The sequence below is a fragment of the Acyrthosiphon pisum genome, chromosome A1 (genome assembly GCF_005508785.2).
Source record: "Acyrthosiphon pisum isolate AL4f chromosome A1, pea_aphid_22Mar2018_4r6ur, whole genome shotgun sequence".
Taxonomy (NCBI): Eukaryota; Metazoa; Arthropoda; class Insecta; order Hemiptera; family Aphididae; genus Acyrthosiphon; species Acyrthosiphon pisum.
The window spans coordinates 63,253,075-63,272,588 of NC_042494.1; the positions used below are offsets into that span (position 1 = coordinate 63,253,075).

General features: G+C 29.3%; 1 protein-coding gene across 2 annotated transcripts in view; it reads left to right on the forward strand.

Annotated features, from left to right (window-relative positions):
- Window positions 1–364: 364 nt before the first annotated feature.
- Window positions 365–19,514, forward strand: part of LOC100166514 (octopamine receptor) — a 60,237-nt gene continuing 41,087 nt past the window's right edge. For both annotated transcript variants that reach the window (XM_029487368.1, XM_029487369.1), the window contains exons 1-2: window positions 365–844; window positions 9,440–9,551. The gene's annotated coding sequence lies outside the window, so the exon portion shown is untranslated. The remainder of the gene's footprint in view (window positions 845–9,439; window positions 9,552–19,514) is intronic.

The following is a 19,514-nucleotide window of genomic DNA, read 5'->3' on the forward strand; positions in this document are numbered from 1 at the left end:
ACGACGTTTCGGCACGGGCGGTATTATATAGATATTATACAGTGGTCACGGTTATAGTTTAGCGTTGGACATTGGTCGGGGTAGGCGTTAAAAGTTTGACGAAAACGACATCCGACGACGACAAAACGACCACCAGCGCGGTTATTATTAATATTTCACGTCCGAGTGAGTCGGGGCTTGGAGGTCGAGCAATAGCAGCGGCGTTTTAATGGTATTATTATTATTATGGTGGCGTGATGCCTCGACGGTCAATTTTCAGGACTCGCCCGCGGGGAGGCGCGCGCGAGATTTGACGCTCGCGGCGGGCGAGACGACACGACCGTCACCGTCACCACCGCCGCGTTCGTATCAGTCGTCGTCTACACGCCGCCGTCAAACGACCAGTTTTTCCGGACTGGGGGGCGGGGTGGCTCGCGCGTGTTCGTCTACGGACTCGTCATCCCCCGACCTCGCTGTATCTCTATATAATATATACATATAGACCCACAAAATTCCACGTAAAGTGAAGTAATAGTTACGTTTTTACTTAAGTTCAATAATTACGGAGCGTCCGAGTGCGGTGGTCGTGTGTTTTCGGTATTTCCCGCGGAGGAGTGCTCGTTTTGGACGAGAAGCGAGTTAAAAAAAAAAAACAACGATCGTGTCCGTGTCTTGCGATCACAATAACAATAATTTTATCTATAATAGTTATATATAAACGTTGTATAATTACATAATATTATACGCGCACTGGTGGTACCTTCAGTATGTGTCTATCGTCCTTAGACGAACGGTTCGCGGTGGCAGCCCAGTTTTGTCAGGGCTGGTAGTCTCGAGCCTCCTTGAGCGTCCAACCTCGTCTCGGGTGAGTGATGCTCGATGTTATATATATCATTATGATATCGTTATATCGTTACGACAACACTAGACCTGTCACTGACACTTCGAGACACCCGTTTCTCACTTTATTTTGTATTCGTGTATTATTATTATTTTTTTTTTTTACTAATTTAACGGCTGGTTTATTCTTCACGTGAGCCTCCAACGAATCGAAAGTACAGACACGTCTAATACAGGTGTGGTTTATATTTTAACGTTTTGGAGTAAATCGATTCAATTGCAGGTGCTGCTTAAAAAAAATATAGATAATACAAAACTCACCTTTTGCAAAAATGTCTATAGGAGTATTTAGTGATAAGCTGATAATAATATATAGTTCACCGATGGTTAATTCTTTCAACACGTATGTAATTGATTTATTACAATTGTGTTACTTCAACATTACTATAGTATATGATACTATATAGTATATATATATATATATATATACATTATACACCATCAGAGCTATAGAATATGAGTAAAGTCGTAATTGACAACATGACGTATGGTTTAAATATGTTTTCATGCTATTAAAGTTATAATCACAATTTATTAAAAACCACGTTATTCTCATAACGCGTTATTATTTATAACAATTTTCCAATATCGATGATTATTGATTTCACGTTTTGAAAATAAACTTGTTATGACTCGCTTAGTTATAAATATAGGCATTAATATAATTAATTGTCACCATTTTATTATGGAGAATGATTGAACAAAAATAATAGGTAAATTATATCGTTCGGAGTTCATATTATACAGAAGAAAATGGCAAGAAATGTACAGTTCTCTTTTTTGTATCAAAGCAGTGAAATACTAGTAACTTAATTTTTATTTCCATTAATATGCCTATTGCCTACACAAGATTTACTGAATACAATTATTTACCCATTGTGAACTTTTAATTCAAGAAGTTTCAAATTTTTTAATATACCAAAAGTTTTACATATAATTTATTTTCTAACGTAGGTACCAAATAGAAATTTATGGTTTTCTTGAAATATGAATTATACTTTCAAATTTAGGTACCTACTTAAACTTCATATAATATCACAAATATTTTTAAACCCAGTTTTTATTTATCTATGAGCTTACCGAGATGGTGTTTAAATATTTAAATAATCATGAAATATAATTTATATTATGTTGATCCTTATTAGATGTTATCAGCTACCATAAGAGATTATATAATATAAAGTGTTATTATGTTCATTATTATAATCTATTTATGAGTTTTAATTTATTATACGGTTTATATTTTGGTTATTAAAAAGTAATAAGAAAATATACTAATACATTGCGTGACATAGGAAATCTATATCCCAACATACACTTTGTAAAAATCCAGTGTATATATATAAATAGAAATATAATATTACACCTAATTTTAAAACTTAAAAATTATTATTCTATCAAAATAATATCAAAACACCACAATATCGTTAGTTCAGAAACAAAGTTAAATACAATTTAAATTTCATGAAATTAAAAAAAAAAATGTAAGTTGTCCGTATAAGAAATATATCAAGCAATACATTTTAAAATTAAGTCTTAACGGAGATCGTTTAATATTAACGTTATAATATGAACGTGTATACAATACATATTGCATACTATTAATATTTTATACGATATTCAGGTCATATTAATATTGTTATTTAATAATGTACATTGATACAGATGAATAGCATATATAATTATAAAACCTTTAGGGCATTTTAATTTGTAATTGCAGTTTACCAATATGCAATATAGTGTATGAAGTATGAACAATATACACGCTACTGACATAACTGCGATTTCCACATAAAGCAAATTTAATTTTATACTCTGAATTATTGAAGTATGATAAAATATTTAATTACTGAAAATGTTTGTATGAATAAGTATATTCTGCACAATTGTGTAAAATATTCTACGAATATAAATTACTAAACATTACACACAGTACATAGAAATACGCACAAGACAATAATAACATTATTAATATAATGTTAAAATATTAGCACGGCGTATTGGATATGCAATAGTGATGCATGTCCGCGTATAAGACCAGCAGTTTCTATTATTATGATATAATACAATTGAAATAATAACATGATATTGCTATACTAACATTATTATAAAATTACATTACCTTTTACGACAAAAAATTTAATATTTCATGGAAAGGTATATCAAAATATAACTATATATACATTTGTATTATTATAATATGCAATAGTACTCCTTACTCATAATAATATATTATGCAATTAATAATAAAAATAAATAGTGAATTGTATAACATATAAATCCATTATATTTCTGCGCCACGTTTTGAATAAAAATATTATAGACAGTATAATTTATGTTTTTTTCTCATTTGTGTTTATATTATTATATCTTACATAGTATTATTGATTTAAAATAGTTTGTATAATATTCTGTACCTTAACCAAAATGTGTGATTTTACCAACTGTCTTATCAATATATAATATGTTCATATAGGGAGATCTTACTTTTTTACGTTGCTTAAGGCGTGTAAAAGTTTCGGATAAAAATAAAACTATGTCGTTCAATATACAGCAAGTTGACAAAAATTCGGTTAGTGTTCAAAAGTTTCGTCAAAACAAAATTATTATTTAAAATACACACATGACACATCATGTCTACGTACAGCGTGATTCTTTTACAGTAAACAATCATTAGGTAACTCGAAATGAATATTTTGAAATATTGAAGTTTTTTTTAATAATATATTTTTTTATGTCATCGAAAAATAATTATTTATTTTTTTATGGTTATAATTTTTTACAATTATTACTGTTTTCAATTTCAAAATTGCCAATGAATCAAGACTATGTAAAAAATTAATTTTCAAGAACGTTAATACTTTTCGAGTTAACCAATGTTAGTGTTAACTGTTTAAAGAATCACCCTGTATATGATGTACACGCATAAAATACATTTATTTTGACAAATAATAATATATCGTAGGTTCACGAGCGTATAAAATATTGATTTAAAGCGTCATCGTCGTTATTCATTAGAAAACTTTTGAAAACATTTACATTTTATACGGTAAATCGTCACATTTTCGGCTTTTATAATTATCTGTATCCAAAATTTGGAGCATAAATAATTTTGATATATTATATATTATGACTCGACGTGAATATGCGTACCGTATAATATTATAGTTATTAATTTTGACTTGGAAACAATATCGTATTATCGTTCCCATGTATATAACGGTGACGACTTAAATGCGAAACGTAGATATGATATTACACATTACATCTATAATATGTTGATGGCTAGGTGCAGTGCCGCAAAGAAACGAACTTTGGTTTTATAAAGCCTGCCCCGAGTTTTTTTTGCTAATTTATTATTCATCCCCGTTAGACTCATTGAAATGCGATTAAGTGTTATTTCGATGATAAAAAATGTACAATGCAATATATATAACCAAACATATTATACGGTTACGCGATTCTCTGCGTATGTTTTGGGCACAAAAATAAACCACGCTCGAGTAGTTATTTTATAATTATACGAGAACAGCGCAGAACACTTTGAAGGCGTATTTGTTTAGGGTTCCGATATAAAGACAATAGGGTTTACCTATATAATATACCTCTCTGCGATACTGTCGATTATAATATTATATAGATGATTTCATAGATGGAGTTTCGCGTGAAACGTGTTTAGGGCACCATTATTATACACGAGAGCACTTCCGGGTGCTTTCAACGTGCGTTTTTCTCAACACTCATCCGGGATCAATCATACATATATGCATAGTATATGCACACGTTTAAATACAATTCTGGTCGGTCCATGGCCAGTGGTAGCCTGGATAAAGAGGAGCGTGCGACGGACAAACACGATTTAATAATAATAATAAAAACACCATGTCCCGAACAGACGTTTAAAATATTTTCGAAATATTTGATGCGAATCGTACTATGATGGTAACCAACCCCGCCGCCGCCGCCTACCCGCTCACGAACCGCGTGGAATCGCCGCCGTGGGTGAAATCTCGCGGTGGATTTATCGAAATGATGTATTGACTTAAGGGAATACGAATGCAAAATCGTTATTTCTCATTCACGCGTGTGTTCGGGGATTTGCGGCCCAGAGAGTACAACACAAATAAAAAACAAGTACTACAACGCTGCGTGCACCTACCTATACCAATGAAGGTACCTCGCTGTAAATATGTGATTTGCACCGTCGGCGCCGGAATGGAAAGCATAGGACCCATTCCGTATAGACTACAAACGCGGTCGTTCCTGTACAGTGTTTGTTTGTTTTTTTCTTTTATTTGCGTTTAGCCCACGAACGATGTGATAGGATCGCCCTTCAGCCCTATTCACACGACCGGAATATTATAATGTGGAAAAAAAATAGAACGGCAGCGGATGATATATCCGTTGTGGGTTCAGCGCGCGCCATCGATAGATTTACGCTACGGTGTGCTTTGGGCAAACGTAAATATAAATGGAAACGGCTCGTAGGCTACAACCTGTTTGCGTTAAATCGTTAATAATATATTGTACCAGAAACCCGACCGATCGTCGTTTGGGTTACGCAGTAATCGATCGTACGTTTCGGTGCACGTCATAACGGTTTATGTGTATATTGAAAACTACTGTAACAACTAATATATTTTGGATAAAATCACCGACAAATATTTAAGTTAATGACAACAAGAATCCAAACAATCCAAAAAATCTGTGGCTAGGAAATGTGTCACTTCTTATACATTATAATATGGTCTGTTTTATGTTTTTATAAATATATGATTTTTACGTCTTGTAAGATACATCATCACAATAGTTAACTATTTTCAACTAAAGTTATGATTTTTTTTTCATAAATATGCGTTCAAAATTGTACGATGGGCGTGTAATGATATACTTATAATTGAAACAAATATATTCTGTATTTATTATATTTATATATTACCTACATTATATACACAGGATAATATTTATAAATACTGTTCAGTGCTCATTCTCTTTATGACCATTAATAATTGATTACATTTTTTAAGTATGGTTTTTTTTAATTTTTAAAAAGACTGAATGACCACATTTTTATTTTTTAAACTTACATTTTGTACACTTAAAGGATAATCCTTCGGTGGAATAGATTATTTTTCAAATGGTTTTCAACTATCTTTTTCCACTGTAAGTTGTTAAATATGTTATTTTTTCTGAGAAAACGTTGTTGCATCTAAATTGCAATTTGAATCAGTATAGCTTTTGTGTTTTATTTATATTTGTTATACTAAGAACATAACTCGTTATACTTAAAAAAGAAGAATTAAAATTATTGATTACCTAAACAAAATATATTATAACGTTGGTTGATTATATATTTGTTCGGTTATTAGTGTTACCTAATACCTATTTATTACCATTACGCACTGTTTTATAAAATAATATCTTATAATAAATTATATGACTATTTTATTTATAATAATATGATTCTTGATGGTTTTTAACGAGGACGTCAATTGATATTAAAATATCTTACACACTAATATAGCGATTATTTAGTATTTATTTATGTTTTGTTCACTAGTTCACTAAATACAACAGATAAACAATATATTATACGCGTGTACTCGGTATGCGTTTAAGCTGTAAACTACTTCCCGTCGAAAAACCATTAAATAATCCAGTCGATAAATAAATCATAACAGAGTTTCTCTCCCGTAACTGCTAAACGGTCAGTTTGTTATAAAAAAAGGTTTCGAAATAACAATGAAAAAAATTTTTTTTTTTTATAAGCAATATCGTGATGATGAAGTACCCCCGGCCATTATATAATAATAATAATATATTGGCATATTATTATAATATTATTATTATTTATTACGTATGGAATATATAACATTTTATGACATTAAACTGTGTGTGCAATAGGTAATACTAATATAAAGACTATGTATATTATTATGTTTACGAAATATTTGTTTGGTTCCATTTTAGGTAGGTATAATATATTGAAAATAATTAGCTACAGGAAATGAAACCCCGTCCCAAACCGGCCAAAACGCCAGTAAATCCTGCAAATGAGTTTTTTGCATAGAAACTATTTTTCTTCCTCGGAAAATATATTATTTTGTAAGGTGGATCGCACCATGCAATGCGAAAACTTTATACGGTCTGTTGATGTCTATATTACTATAACGACGATTTCGAGAAACGAAATGATATGACTATTATTCTTCGTTTTACCTTTTTTTTTTTTACGACAACAATATAACCTAACCAAACAATATATGTATCACTCGACCTCTATATACGTATATAGTGCAATATTATTATTTTGAAAAACGAATATTATCGTTTGTCGTAGGCAAGTACGATACATTATAATAATTCATTATGGTCGAGTGTAGTAGTTAAATCAAACGAGGCTCAAACGTCCGAATCGTCGTCGGCCAGCCGCCATAAATATTATAACGACCGATTCGAATTAGTTTTTTTTCCTGTACAGGTATGATTGTTCACGACTAATTATGGTTGAATATACCGTAGACACCTACAAGTACCAAATAGGTATCAACAATAGGGACATGCGTGTTATTGCGATACGGACGCGTACACACTATTTGAACACATACTATATAATTAGTATATATGGTGTGCAGTATTAATAATAATTTAATCGGTTTCGAAAATTATTATTCTTTTCGTTGTAACACTGCCCCGGAAACTCGATCGGATATCGACAACGTATATTAAAATGATATTACGATCAAGTAGCTTATCTGGAGTATTTTAAAACACTGTATAATATGGTACAATAGTTATATTATTTTTTCATTTCACGTGAACAGTACAACATGCGCCCAAAACCATTTTTCTTACCGCAGTCAATGGTGCGTTTATTATAAATTATGTTACATGCGCGAAATCAATTTTTACGTCCCATAACAATACGATAATAAATCGTATGGTAACTTTTTATAAGCCATCGGTATTGTTACCCAAATTTAAAATAAAATAAGAAAACTTTGTAAACATGTAAATAATATCTACATAAAAAAAATAATAACAGTTATATAGTTAATGTAAATGCAACACCGTAATATTTAGCTAAGCAAATAACCAAAATAGATAAATGTTAATGTACTTACATAATATAATTGTTAGCTAGTGACCTTGATGTTGAGGTCTTTATACTCAAAAAAAATTAAAAAGTTATAAGTTTTATAATAATAACTAATATCTATATTGGTTTTACAATAATGTGTTTTTATTTTATTTTGTGTCTGTCTGGAACAATGTCAAAAATGTCATGACCCTATACTTCATGAGTAGTTTCAGATAGCAAATTGGAAATAGCCGGTACTTTGGAGGGTCAATATTTCTCTGCAGTATACTTTTCTTAACATTCGGAGAATAACTAAAAACAATTAATTTAAAATATGAAATATGAAATATTTACGAAACACTAATGTTTCAGAAAATTGATTTAATTAGTTGACGTAATCAAAAAAAGAAACATCTCTAGGTGCTTGCCATTTTAACCAAATGTTTATATCAGTATTTTCAATACAAAGCGGTAAAATTTTAAAATATTTTAGTAGTTTTTTATCTGTTTATAAAGGCATTTTTAATTTTTTTTATACATTTATAATATTAATCATTTTAAATGTTTATGTTTGATCAAGAAGCTTGAAAATTTAATTCAAAGTTCTTTATACGTTTTTGTATCAATCTAAACAACGGAAATATACACACGTTTTTTACTGTAGACATTTTAAGTTTGAACCTTAAACGAAATAAACGATCTTGGTTATTTCATTGTAGTTCAAAAAATATAACTTTTAACTATTATAACTTTTGAACTTATAGAAGATAGGTATACCATTTTCAAATTATTTAGATTAATCTTAAATTATTTATATTATACTTTGAACCTTTCACACCCTTATACAGTATCTATACGCCAGTCTAAAATCAAATGCTAATAATAATAAATAATAATTATTATTAGGTACAATATAGAAATAAATAAAATATTGTAATATTGTTATAAATACCATGTTTTTGGTAAAAATAAATTCAATTACTATATTAATAAGCTGACATATTGTCACATTGTTTTTTTTTAATTCAATATTGATTTAACATCGAGTTAAAAATAATTTTAACTTCAAATGTAATGTATCCATTATAGTGACGAGTGACTTAATCAATGAAGAGGTACACTCCATACTCACTTTACACAGCAGTGCGAGTTTCTCGGTTTTTTTTTAGCTTTTTTTTTTGTCTCCCATCATTATAATTTCTGGTTTATGAGTATTTTTTATACTATATATGTATACTTATAATATTAAATGAACTAATATTTTTTACTCATAAAGCGAAACATAAACAATGATGAATTATTTATCATTAACAATGTTTTATGATATTACACCTATAATACTACCTATATAATATATTATTAACTATATTGCAATATTATGTAGTTGAGTATTACAATTATAAAACTCATTATTTTTCATATTAGGTATGTGACAAAAAATAAAAAATAAAAAATTGCAATAATGTTTCATTATTTCAGCGCACATGGACGATAATTCCAATGAGTCGATGATTAGTGATTATTGACAATGGTTCCTGTCCACGATGATAATTATCGGAGATAACTTCTCATCAAAAATCGTAAAGTAAAGGTAAATATTTAAAAATAAATACGTTCGTCGGATGTCGATAAATAATTCTAAAAGAATGACTTGAATTTATCAGCGTGTGAAAGGGGAAAATAAATCATCTGAAAAAAAATACATTATTCCATACATTCATTAAGTTATACTATTCAAGTTACTAATTTCAAATGAATAAAAATTTCTCATAGTATTGTATGATACATTAATTCGCTTCTTATCCAAATTCAAGCACTGGTACCATATTATGTTGGTTGATAATAAGAGTATAAAACGATTGATTACCAACAAGAAAGTTGTGATGGATTTGTTTTTCATCCAAACATTTGGATTTTTCCAAAAGTTTATAGTCCAATTGTTTTCGTATTTTTTCGACTTATATAGATACTTACAGGATAAGTCGTTTTGGGCTTGAAATGAACTAGGGTAAGGTATAGATTTACAAAAAGGTAAAAAATGTATCTCTATTTTTTTTTACCTCTACCGTTTATATTTCGTTTAACCTTACTACAAATTTTCGACCGTAGGACTAGAATAAAATACGTGAAACATGAATTGGGATATTTAATTTTAAAATATTTGTTCAAAGAGCGATCATATTATACAAAACTACGGAACTGTCCAATAAATAACCAAGGTATAAAATGCATTCAATGTGGTTCTTCAAAAGGCTATAAATATACAATTTATGTTATTTTTTTTCCATAATTATATCCAATTTTTTATTTATTTTTTCAAACTGAATACAGTTCAATAAAGATATATCGTTCAAAGCTGTAATAATAATGTTGTAATAAACTATTAATCATACCATTTTAATTTGTTATTATTACTACTTTTACATAATAATATCAGGTAATATAGTTTGATCACAATAACAAGAATATTTCGCTATTTTTTTATGTTTCCCCAAACCTATTGTTTTTTGTTTCCTATACATCACATATAACTCTCAAATATGAATACGTGTAGGTACTAGGTACCTATTGAAGAACAAATAATTATTCAATTGACGTTTTTCTATATAGTTATATCTTTAAAATATATTTTCTTCATCAGATAATCTACATTTATATGATAAAATAACTAGTAATATTATGGCAGTATAATAATATTTAATCACTTCTATACAGTTGTCGCATGTTTACTACATAACAAGACATCGGATAATGCCATAATATCGATCACCACGTTGTATTATTTTGTATTAACATCTTCCAATTTTATAATAACATTTATCGGACTAACTTTTAAATTTTTAACACACTCTGACTAACGGTAGATTGACCAATCGTTAAAACAACGTGGTGTCCTGACTCGCACTTGTAATCTACATTATATAAACGTAAAACATAGCAAATTATACATTCACGATAATTAACCATTTTGCTTTGTGGTTTTTAAAATTAAAGTGAATCGACCTGCTTTAAAATGTAAAGGTATGATTATTATCTAAGGCATCCCGCGGGCTGTTATTAATATTTTAATTACGGAGGAAATTATGAGAATTTTAAAACCGTGGTATATTTATTATTTTTACATGATCATAAGAATAACAGAGTAAATTGGATATTATTGTGAACGTAATACAATTGTTCGCCTTGACGACGACAACACATGTGTGTGTATGTGGCATCCTCTTAACACAGCCAAGTGATATAAACTATATAATATTATGAATATATTATATTATTTAATAATACAATATTTAGTACGTTCTTATACATATACATGTGGTACTATATACCATATACTATATATATATATTGTATAATGTATATGGCCTTAAAGTGTTATTTTTTCTGGGTGAGTTTTGACAAAGTGACAAATACAGAAAACAATATAAGGTTAAGTTATGAAATAAATAGCTATTATTATAATATGTGTGTGTTGTGTGTGTAGCGTATACAATATCACTTTTTGTTATTTATAATAATATAATATTATTTGTATTTTTTTTTATTAAATGAAACGTTATTAAAAATCGTGCGTTGCTTATGATACACGCTAGTCTCGACACTTTGCAGATGTTGTACGATTATTATATTATACTGCCATATTTAATAACCCTTCATAATGTTGTCATATTAAATTGCTCTCGAAAAAATATATATTTTTTAATAACACGCATTATACAAACCAATGTGACTGCGTTTCGAGTCCGCGATTAAGAGTTTAACAAATTGTAACAATATTATTATACCATCTATGTCAGATATTATGTTAGCAAAGATGAAACAAAATCTTTAAAAAAACAATTTATAGACTTGATAAAGTTATTATGTAAAGACAAATAATCTATATAATATTATAATATTTGGAAAATCGAATCATTGCATTATTATTGAAACGAAATGATCATAATGTGACAAAGATAATTGACAAGTATGATGATGATGTGAAATAATGTATACTATAATATAACACCCAACATTCAACTATCCGCGATGTAGTTCTATACACGAACAGTAATATTAAAATATTGTGATGTTTTTGCAAAACAAAATGTAATAGATTAAAATTGTACAAAAGCTTAAAATCAAAATCTCAATTAAAATGTAATTAAGTATTATAAAACTGTCATATCTAACCAGGAAAATGTTAATAACATTAAAAATCATATGAAAATCATGTGTGTCGGTGACATAATATGTATTTCGAAATATTAAAATGGTAAAAAGAAAATATAGAATACATATGTAAATTTCTATACTTAAAATCTGTAGAATGTAGATACATAAAAAGAAAGGAAACAAATTTAAACGAGTTGACAGGAATTTTATAATATAAAATAATACATAATATTAAGTAACGAGTATAAAACAATAATTTATTCGTTCGTTTGAATTTTAAATGATATGTCGTAAGCCAACAATTTTGAAATTTTCCAATAATGAAGACCATAATATAAAAATATTATTTAAAATATGTAACCCAATATTGTCTGTCAAAGATAAAACTAAATAAATCAAGTTTATATGATATATAAAATATGTGAGTATAACACAAAGAATGTTTGCTATATTATTTACTGGGGCGATCTAACCTATTAAAAAATATAAAATAAAATTCCGGAAAAAACACGGATGAGACTATATATGCGCACTCACCTTTCTAAGTTTGTGTTATATTATTATCATCATTATTACATAATATACTTACAAAGTACATTTAAACTGATTTATAATGATCTCAATGGCGTATGTTGTCGGGGCAGGTCGTATAAATGGTGTATTTTTATTTTTAAATTTTAAATTGCTCATAAAAATTAATTACGAGTAAAGCTATTCAAATTAATTGGAATGTAATAGCCAGTCCTGTAAATAATACTTTTAAAAAGTACTTGAGTAAATACTCAAATACATTTTTTTTAAGTATTTAAGATACTACTCAAATACTTTGAAAAAGTATTTGGAATACTTTTCAAATACTTTTGGTTTTTAAAGTGGGTTTCTAATTATCGTAATATAAACACATAGGTAGTAGTAGGTAATCTAATAGTTATCTAATAGTTTTAAAGGGAATATTGTTATTCAATATTCAATAACTTTTTTTTAGAAATCTGGTTTTCACAAACCTTTGGGCTTCGGCTAACACAGAAATACAGAATATTAAATAAAACTATTATTCTATTATTGTAGTTGACAATAATATTTTTCCAACCAATTATTTCGAATAAAAATAAAATGTTCGAAATAAAAAACCAAAGTATTCAATACTAAAAAGTATTTAATACAAAAAAAAGTATTTAAAATACCAGTCAAAATACTTCATGCTGAAAGTATTAAAAAAGTTATTCAATACTTAAAAAAGTATTTGAATACTTTTACTCAAATACTTTTACTTAAATACTTTACAGGACTGGTTATAGATTATAAAATTCTTATAACTTAACCTTATTTTTAAATTTCAATTATTTTTACACTATACCAAAAGTCATATATAATCTAAATAATATCGTTGTTTAAAATCAAAGTATTTAATCAAATTTTCTGTAATTTAAATTATTAGCAACGGAAACAAATTTAAATACAAATTTATCGGAAATGTTACAAAATTATTTACCCGTTTTAACTTAGATAAACGATAGTCAAATTGAAATTTAAATACTTGAAACATACTCTTATAGAATATTCCATATTTTATTTTATTATAACAAATAAAAAACGTTCTTATTTTCTTTTCGTGTAATAAAGAATAATCGCAATGAATAATGACGTATCCATATTGAAAACGGTTTTGAGGTTGTGATGACCCTTCTGCGAACATTTAAAAATACCAACAGTTTTTTTTCTTATACGGTCGGTAAAACAACATTGAAAAAACATCAACAAGACTCAATTTTCAATCGATCAATAATAGGTACTTGAAACTTTTAGAGCATGTTGTTGTTTCACCAGACGGTAAAAGAATTCATAGAAAAACAGTTAAAATTTTAGAAGTAAAACATGCTTGTATTGCAATGCTATAACTTCACTATTAAGACATAATATGTAGATACCTGGTACATAAATATTAAATATATTACATTATATTAAAATAATAATCTAGTTAAATTTTATTTTTAATAACTTTTTATTATTATTTTAAAATATGCCAAATTTATAATAGTATTAACTCTTGAAAAACACAATATAATATACTCATATAATATATTACTGAATGATGGTTATTTTAACAGTAAATACTCATCATCGTGTATTAAAATTTAATTTAGATGGAGTTATTAATAATGTAGTTACAACTTATAAACATAAGATTGGTTAAGGTGAGCGACAACCCACAAAATATTTGTTTACTATTCGTAAATTCCCTAATCGAAACTTAAAATGACTATTACCCATTATAACAATTTGTTTAAAATTTGGTTTTTATTATTATGAACTCCCACATTATAAAATTAAGATCGATTTTTTAAATCATAAAAATAAAAACATACAAAACGATAATGATAGTTAGGAGATATAATTATTTTTCAAATATAGGTACTGTTATTTTATGTTTTGTAATCAGGTATGTAAAAATATATTTTTAAAAATGGTAATACTTTTAGAGATAATGAATGCCAATTAGTTTGAAGATTCACCCCGTTTATGTTTTGCAGTGATTCAAATCATTTTAGAGTATATGATAGTCTATGTAAAAAAAATATGACCACTGCGTTGTCTAATTCACATTTTCTCCTTCTCTCATGTTTTTATTGAATTTTCTCATTGTTTCCAGGACCGTTTCTTTAACACATAGTTCTTGCTTTTATTATATCTTTCATCATAAGTGGTTTATACAAGCTGCATTAGTATTTAATGGGAATTGTTTGTTTGTTTTTAATTTTTTCTTTTAGTAAAAGAGAGAGATGGAGTGAGAGAGAGACATATAGAGAGAGAGATAAATATAAGGTTTTCGTATAATATGACAAAGGAACCGTACTTCTAATAAGCTAGTCTAAGTAGTCTATTCGAAGACCAACTCCACATGCGAAACATTAAAGGATTATTTTATTATTATTATATTATGTATATTGTAAGTGGAAAAACAACAATGGTCAAAATCCAAGCAGCAGGTTCTTAACAACAAACATTTTGGTCGTCATTATAAGGTTAGGTTAGAGCCGGGGTAATATTTTTGAAGGGCCTCATTTGGAACCTGAAAATTGTTCGCGGGCCATCAAAATTGCTGACGTCGGTGAAAACCAATGAACAAAAATAATAAATTACAACATTAAAATTTAACGGTTTTTACTTTTTTTTTCTTGTCTGTGGGCTGCTATTTGATGATCCGTGGATTAAAGTTTTGTATTATATAGGTAGGTTTTATTTTACTATTTGATACTTATGTATAAGTTTATTTTTAAATCTAGAGGATATTAAAGGATATTGTATACAAATAATTAATTTAGAATTGGTTAACATCGTTAGTATTACACAACATTATTTTTTTTATGAATCACAACACTTGCAATATTCCCAAGATTTTATCACATTCAAAACTATAATTTTTAAAAATACAGGTGATTTACTTTCGGGGAAATACACTATCCCACATAAATAACAATTCGATATGTATCTGCGCTATTTTTAGAACAAATATTGAAATATCCGTATATTTTTAACAGTTTAATTTTAAATTTTAATACAATCATACATTGACAACCGTATTGCCATATGAGAAATGACAATGACAGGTTTCCTTATCTATTTTTTAAAATGATTTTTTTTTACATAGATTATTTTAATTTTTAAGCATAAATACAATTTATTAATTTTCCACAAATTCGGTTTTTTTTAATTTTCCGAAAACTTCGGTTTTTTCGGAAATGAATCATTTTAATATTCTCCAATTTTTCAATGTTTTCCGAGGCTCTGGGAAAAAAACGGGTTTTTTTCCGAAATTTTCCCGAATTTTTCCAGACATTTTCCGGCATTTTGATCCCTTACTATACCTATAACGCCATGTTCGGTTTGAAATGATCAATTATTATTTCCGTCAGAAGACTGAAGTGGGAAATGTAATATTCAAAGCGACCTTTGTGAACGGTTTGTGTTATTACATGATTTATAATGTAATTTACTTTTAAACTTTAATAATTAATGTCATGGTTAAACGATGGATAATATATTATATTATATAGAAACGAAATGATTCGATATCGATTGATGTTTAACCTTATTGATATATTTAATATATATTATTGCTAACAATATTATAATATTATGACTGATTTGATTTCATAACGCGAAATAGCTTCCCGACCCAACTCTTTGGCCTTTTATCGTTTCGTCGGAATGTGTGGGCGAGGTGTACCATCGCATAGTGTGGTGCTAAATTCTGGCCTGGCACGCTCCAGCTAGTAGTCCGTTCAGTAAATTTCCATTTGATCGAACTCGACCTAGCTGGTTCTCTGCGTGCACTATGTATGGAAAATAAATAATAATATACAAATGTATATAATAATATGACGATATTGACGACGACGACGTGGTGCACAATATAAAAACCAACTCGACAACGAATTAAAATACATATTTTAGCAGCGCGCCGAGATCGTATATAATATCGAACAACCCCCGTCGGCCGCCGCCGTGCCACACGATTTGTCAACGTCTCGCACAAGTTTATACATATATAATAATAATAATATGTTATGTAAAAAATATTATACTCAGGTAGTGGTTTGGGGGGGAGGGGGGGGGGGGGTGGCTGAAATGTTTTGCGTCGTATAGAGCAGCAATAATGAATGTTTTTTATTTTTTACCAACGAACGCGTAAAAAAACGTATGAATTGAAAAACGTTGTATCGAATGACGGTTTGTAAATGTCACGACCGTGATGGTACATGACCCGTATTATAGCTGCAGTGAGTTGTAGGTGCCCACAGGAAAATGTATCGTCGTGGACGTTCGACTAAAACAGTTGCAGAGAAGTTGCACATTTTCCACGTTTTCTTGGAGATCGAAAACAGAATTTGGTTGTACCCACACGCAGTTTCTGACATTTTCATCTGCACATTGGTTTATAATATATATTTTAGTGCCTATGATATTAGTGGCCAATATAATAAATAGGTATCTATCCATAAATATTTTCGATATTAGTTAATATTATTTTAATGAAAAAATCTCATAAAATAAAAATGAAAACAAAAAAAGAAAACTAATACGTCGTATTGGGGTCACCAATTAATATTTTTGGATTTTTACAACAATAACACATAGAATATAGATTATAGAATGTTGTAATATGTGTTTTTATTTTTTGTCTTCGGGCCGGATAAAATTTGTTCGCGGCCCACCATTTAGTGACCCATGCAATACGATATATGGGCGTACCTACTATACACTATAGCTTTGATCGGTTTGGTTTGAAATAAAATATTTAAGCCTATACGATTATTGACGCATTACTAAAATTGTTGATTAAAAATGTAGCGGTTAGCAAATGTGCTTTTAGACAGGTGCGGTTAGCGCGTTAAACCATTATTGTTTAATACCCTAGTACAGGGGATAGTGTTTGACCCGTATCGCGCCTATGCCTGCTAGGCCCGCGCAACTGGTCGGATTGCAAAGGCTTTTAGCAATTCCTCGTCGAATAATAATTATCCTCCGACCGACACGGTCTCATGGATACACAAACAATTGAACTCAACAATCGGGTCACTGTGACCTCTGTTTGAAGTTTAGTATTTTAATTTATTCGTGGTTTTTAGTGTTGCCGAATGATGATTATACGGTAACGTGTGGTATAAGCGAATCGTCGTATCGAGGTTTGTAATCAGACAAATGCTAAATGACAGATCGTTACAGAAGTGCTATTCCAGTTATCCGACCGTGTATAATTTCACTGTTCATCGTCTGAGGGTCTTGCGCGTGGTCGATCATAAGAATTATGTATCGGAAAATTGTCTTGTAGAAAATCTGTCGAAATAGGTACAACGACGAAATCAGGGGCCCCTTGATAATAAGAGATAGTAGCATTAGTATACTATAGCTGCGTGCAGGGAGTCGCTAACTGGCAATGGGTGATTGTAAATTCCACATATATATAAGTAGTTGGCTTTAGGTAGGATTTAAATCATGTAAGGTCTGCCGGTACATTTTTTATCTCAAAAAAAATGTAAATTCCACTGATGGTAAAAATATGTAGGTACTGATTACAACTATTATTATATAGCTACACATATTGATATCGGCCGTTTACTGTCTTGTATTTTTATTAATTTAATATTTATTATATTTTAACTACCTAGTAATCATTTTTGATTATTAATTTGTATATGATTTAAAATTAGTGTATCTAAATATAATATATACATAGTAAATTATGTAAGTACATATTATCTACATAATGTTTATTTTATTACAGGCAAACAAAAAACGGTGGAATTTACATTTTTTGTCAGGTACAAACACGTACCGGTTGAATTTACATATTTTTTCAGGTAGTAAAAAAGCACCAGTAGAATTTATAAAAGAAAAGGTTTTATAATGTAGCAATCGTTGGAATTTACATGCCCCTCTGTCAATACAGAAATTCATTATTAAATTTGTTTAATCAATTTTTTTTTTCATAGAGCCTAACTTTTTTCCACCAAATTTACCTTTGACCTTAATCTATTATTTTTGGAAGTTTTCCGATACAGTGACATAATATTCTATGTGTTAAAGTGTCTAACAAGTATACAAAATATTGAATCAAGGTGTTTCTTTAAGCGTTTAGTACAAAAGCTAACAATAATCCGTTTTGGTAAAAACTCACTTTTAACATTTTTTTATAAACTAATTTTACCATAGGCATACAATCGATTATCATTCTCCATCTTCTCCGGCGAACAAAAGCCTCGCGGGGTAGCAAAGAGATAACCGAACGAAATTCGCCGGCCATAATATTTTGAAGTCTCCGTGGCATCGCGGTGCTCACTCGCACGAAATCAATGCGGGTGGTCTACATATACCTATATAATAATAATTGTGTAATATTATGTACGTATATTGTGTAAAAACCGTAGGGTAAAATACATTTATACGTCGCCGGTCGAAAACAATATATTTTATAATTATTACGTCATGTCTAGAAATAGAACGGACAAAGGGTGTGTTTACTCGGTGCGTGTTTCTCTCAGACGGAGGCGGGTTCCATTGTCCTTTGAGTAGAAATTCTATAATTATTCTCGTTTGCCCGCGAAAAGTATATGTCGTTTTGCTGAAAAGCGACTCTTTTCAATTGCTATAAGCCCGCGGCGGATAGTTCGATAACTGCGAGCGAGATACTCCAAAGGCTTGGCGCGTGTATCTTATTTATAAGAAAAAAAAAGAAAAAAAGAAATTAAATTACAAACTCGCGTCGTACCCGCTGTGTCTATACAAACTGCCCCCGCGAACAGATCTTATAGAAGTTTTCTTATTTTCCATTCTAATTTCCATAACGCCGAGTACAGTAAGTCCCTATACCACAAATCCCCCCAGATACGCGAGAGAC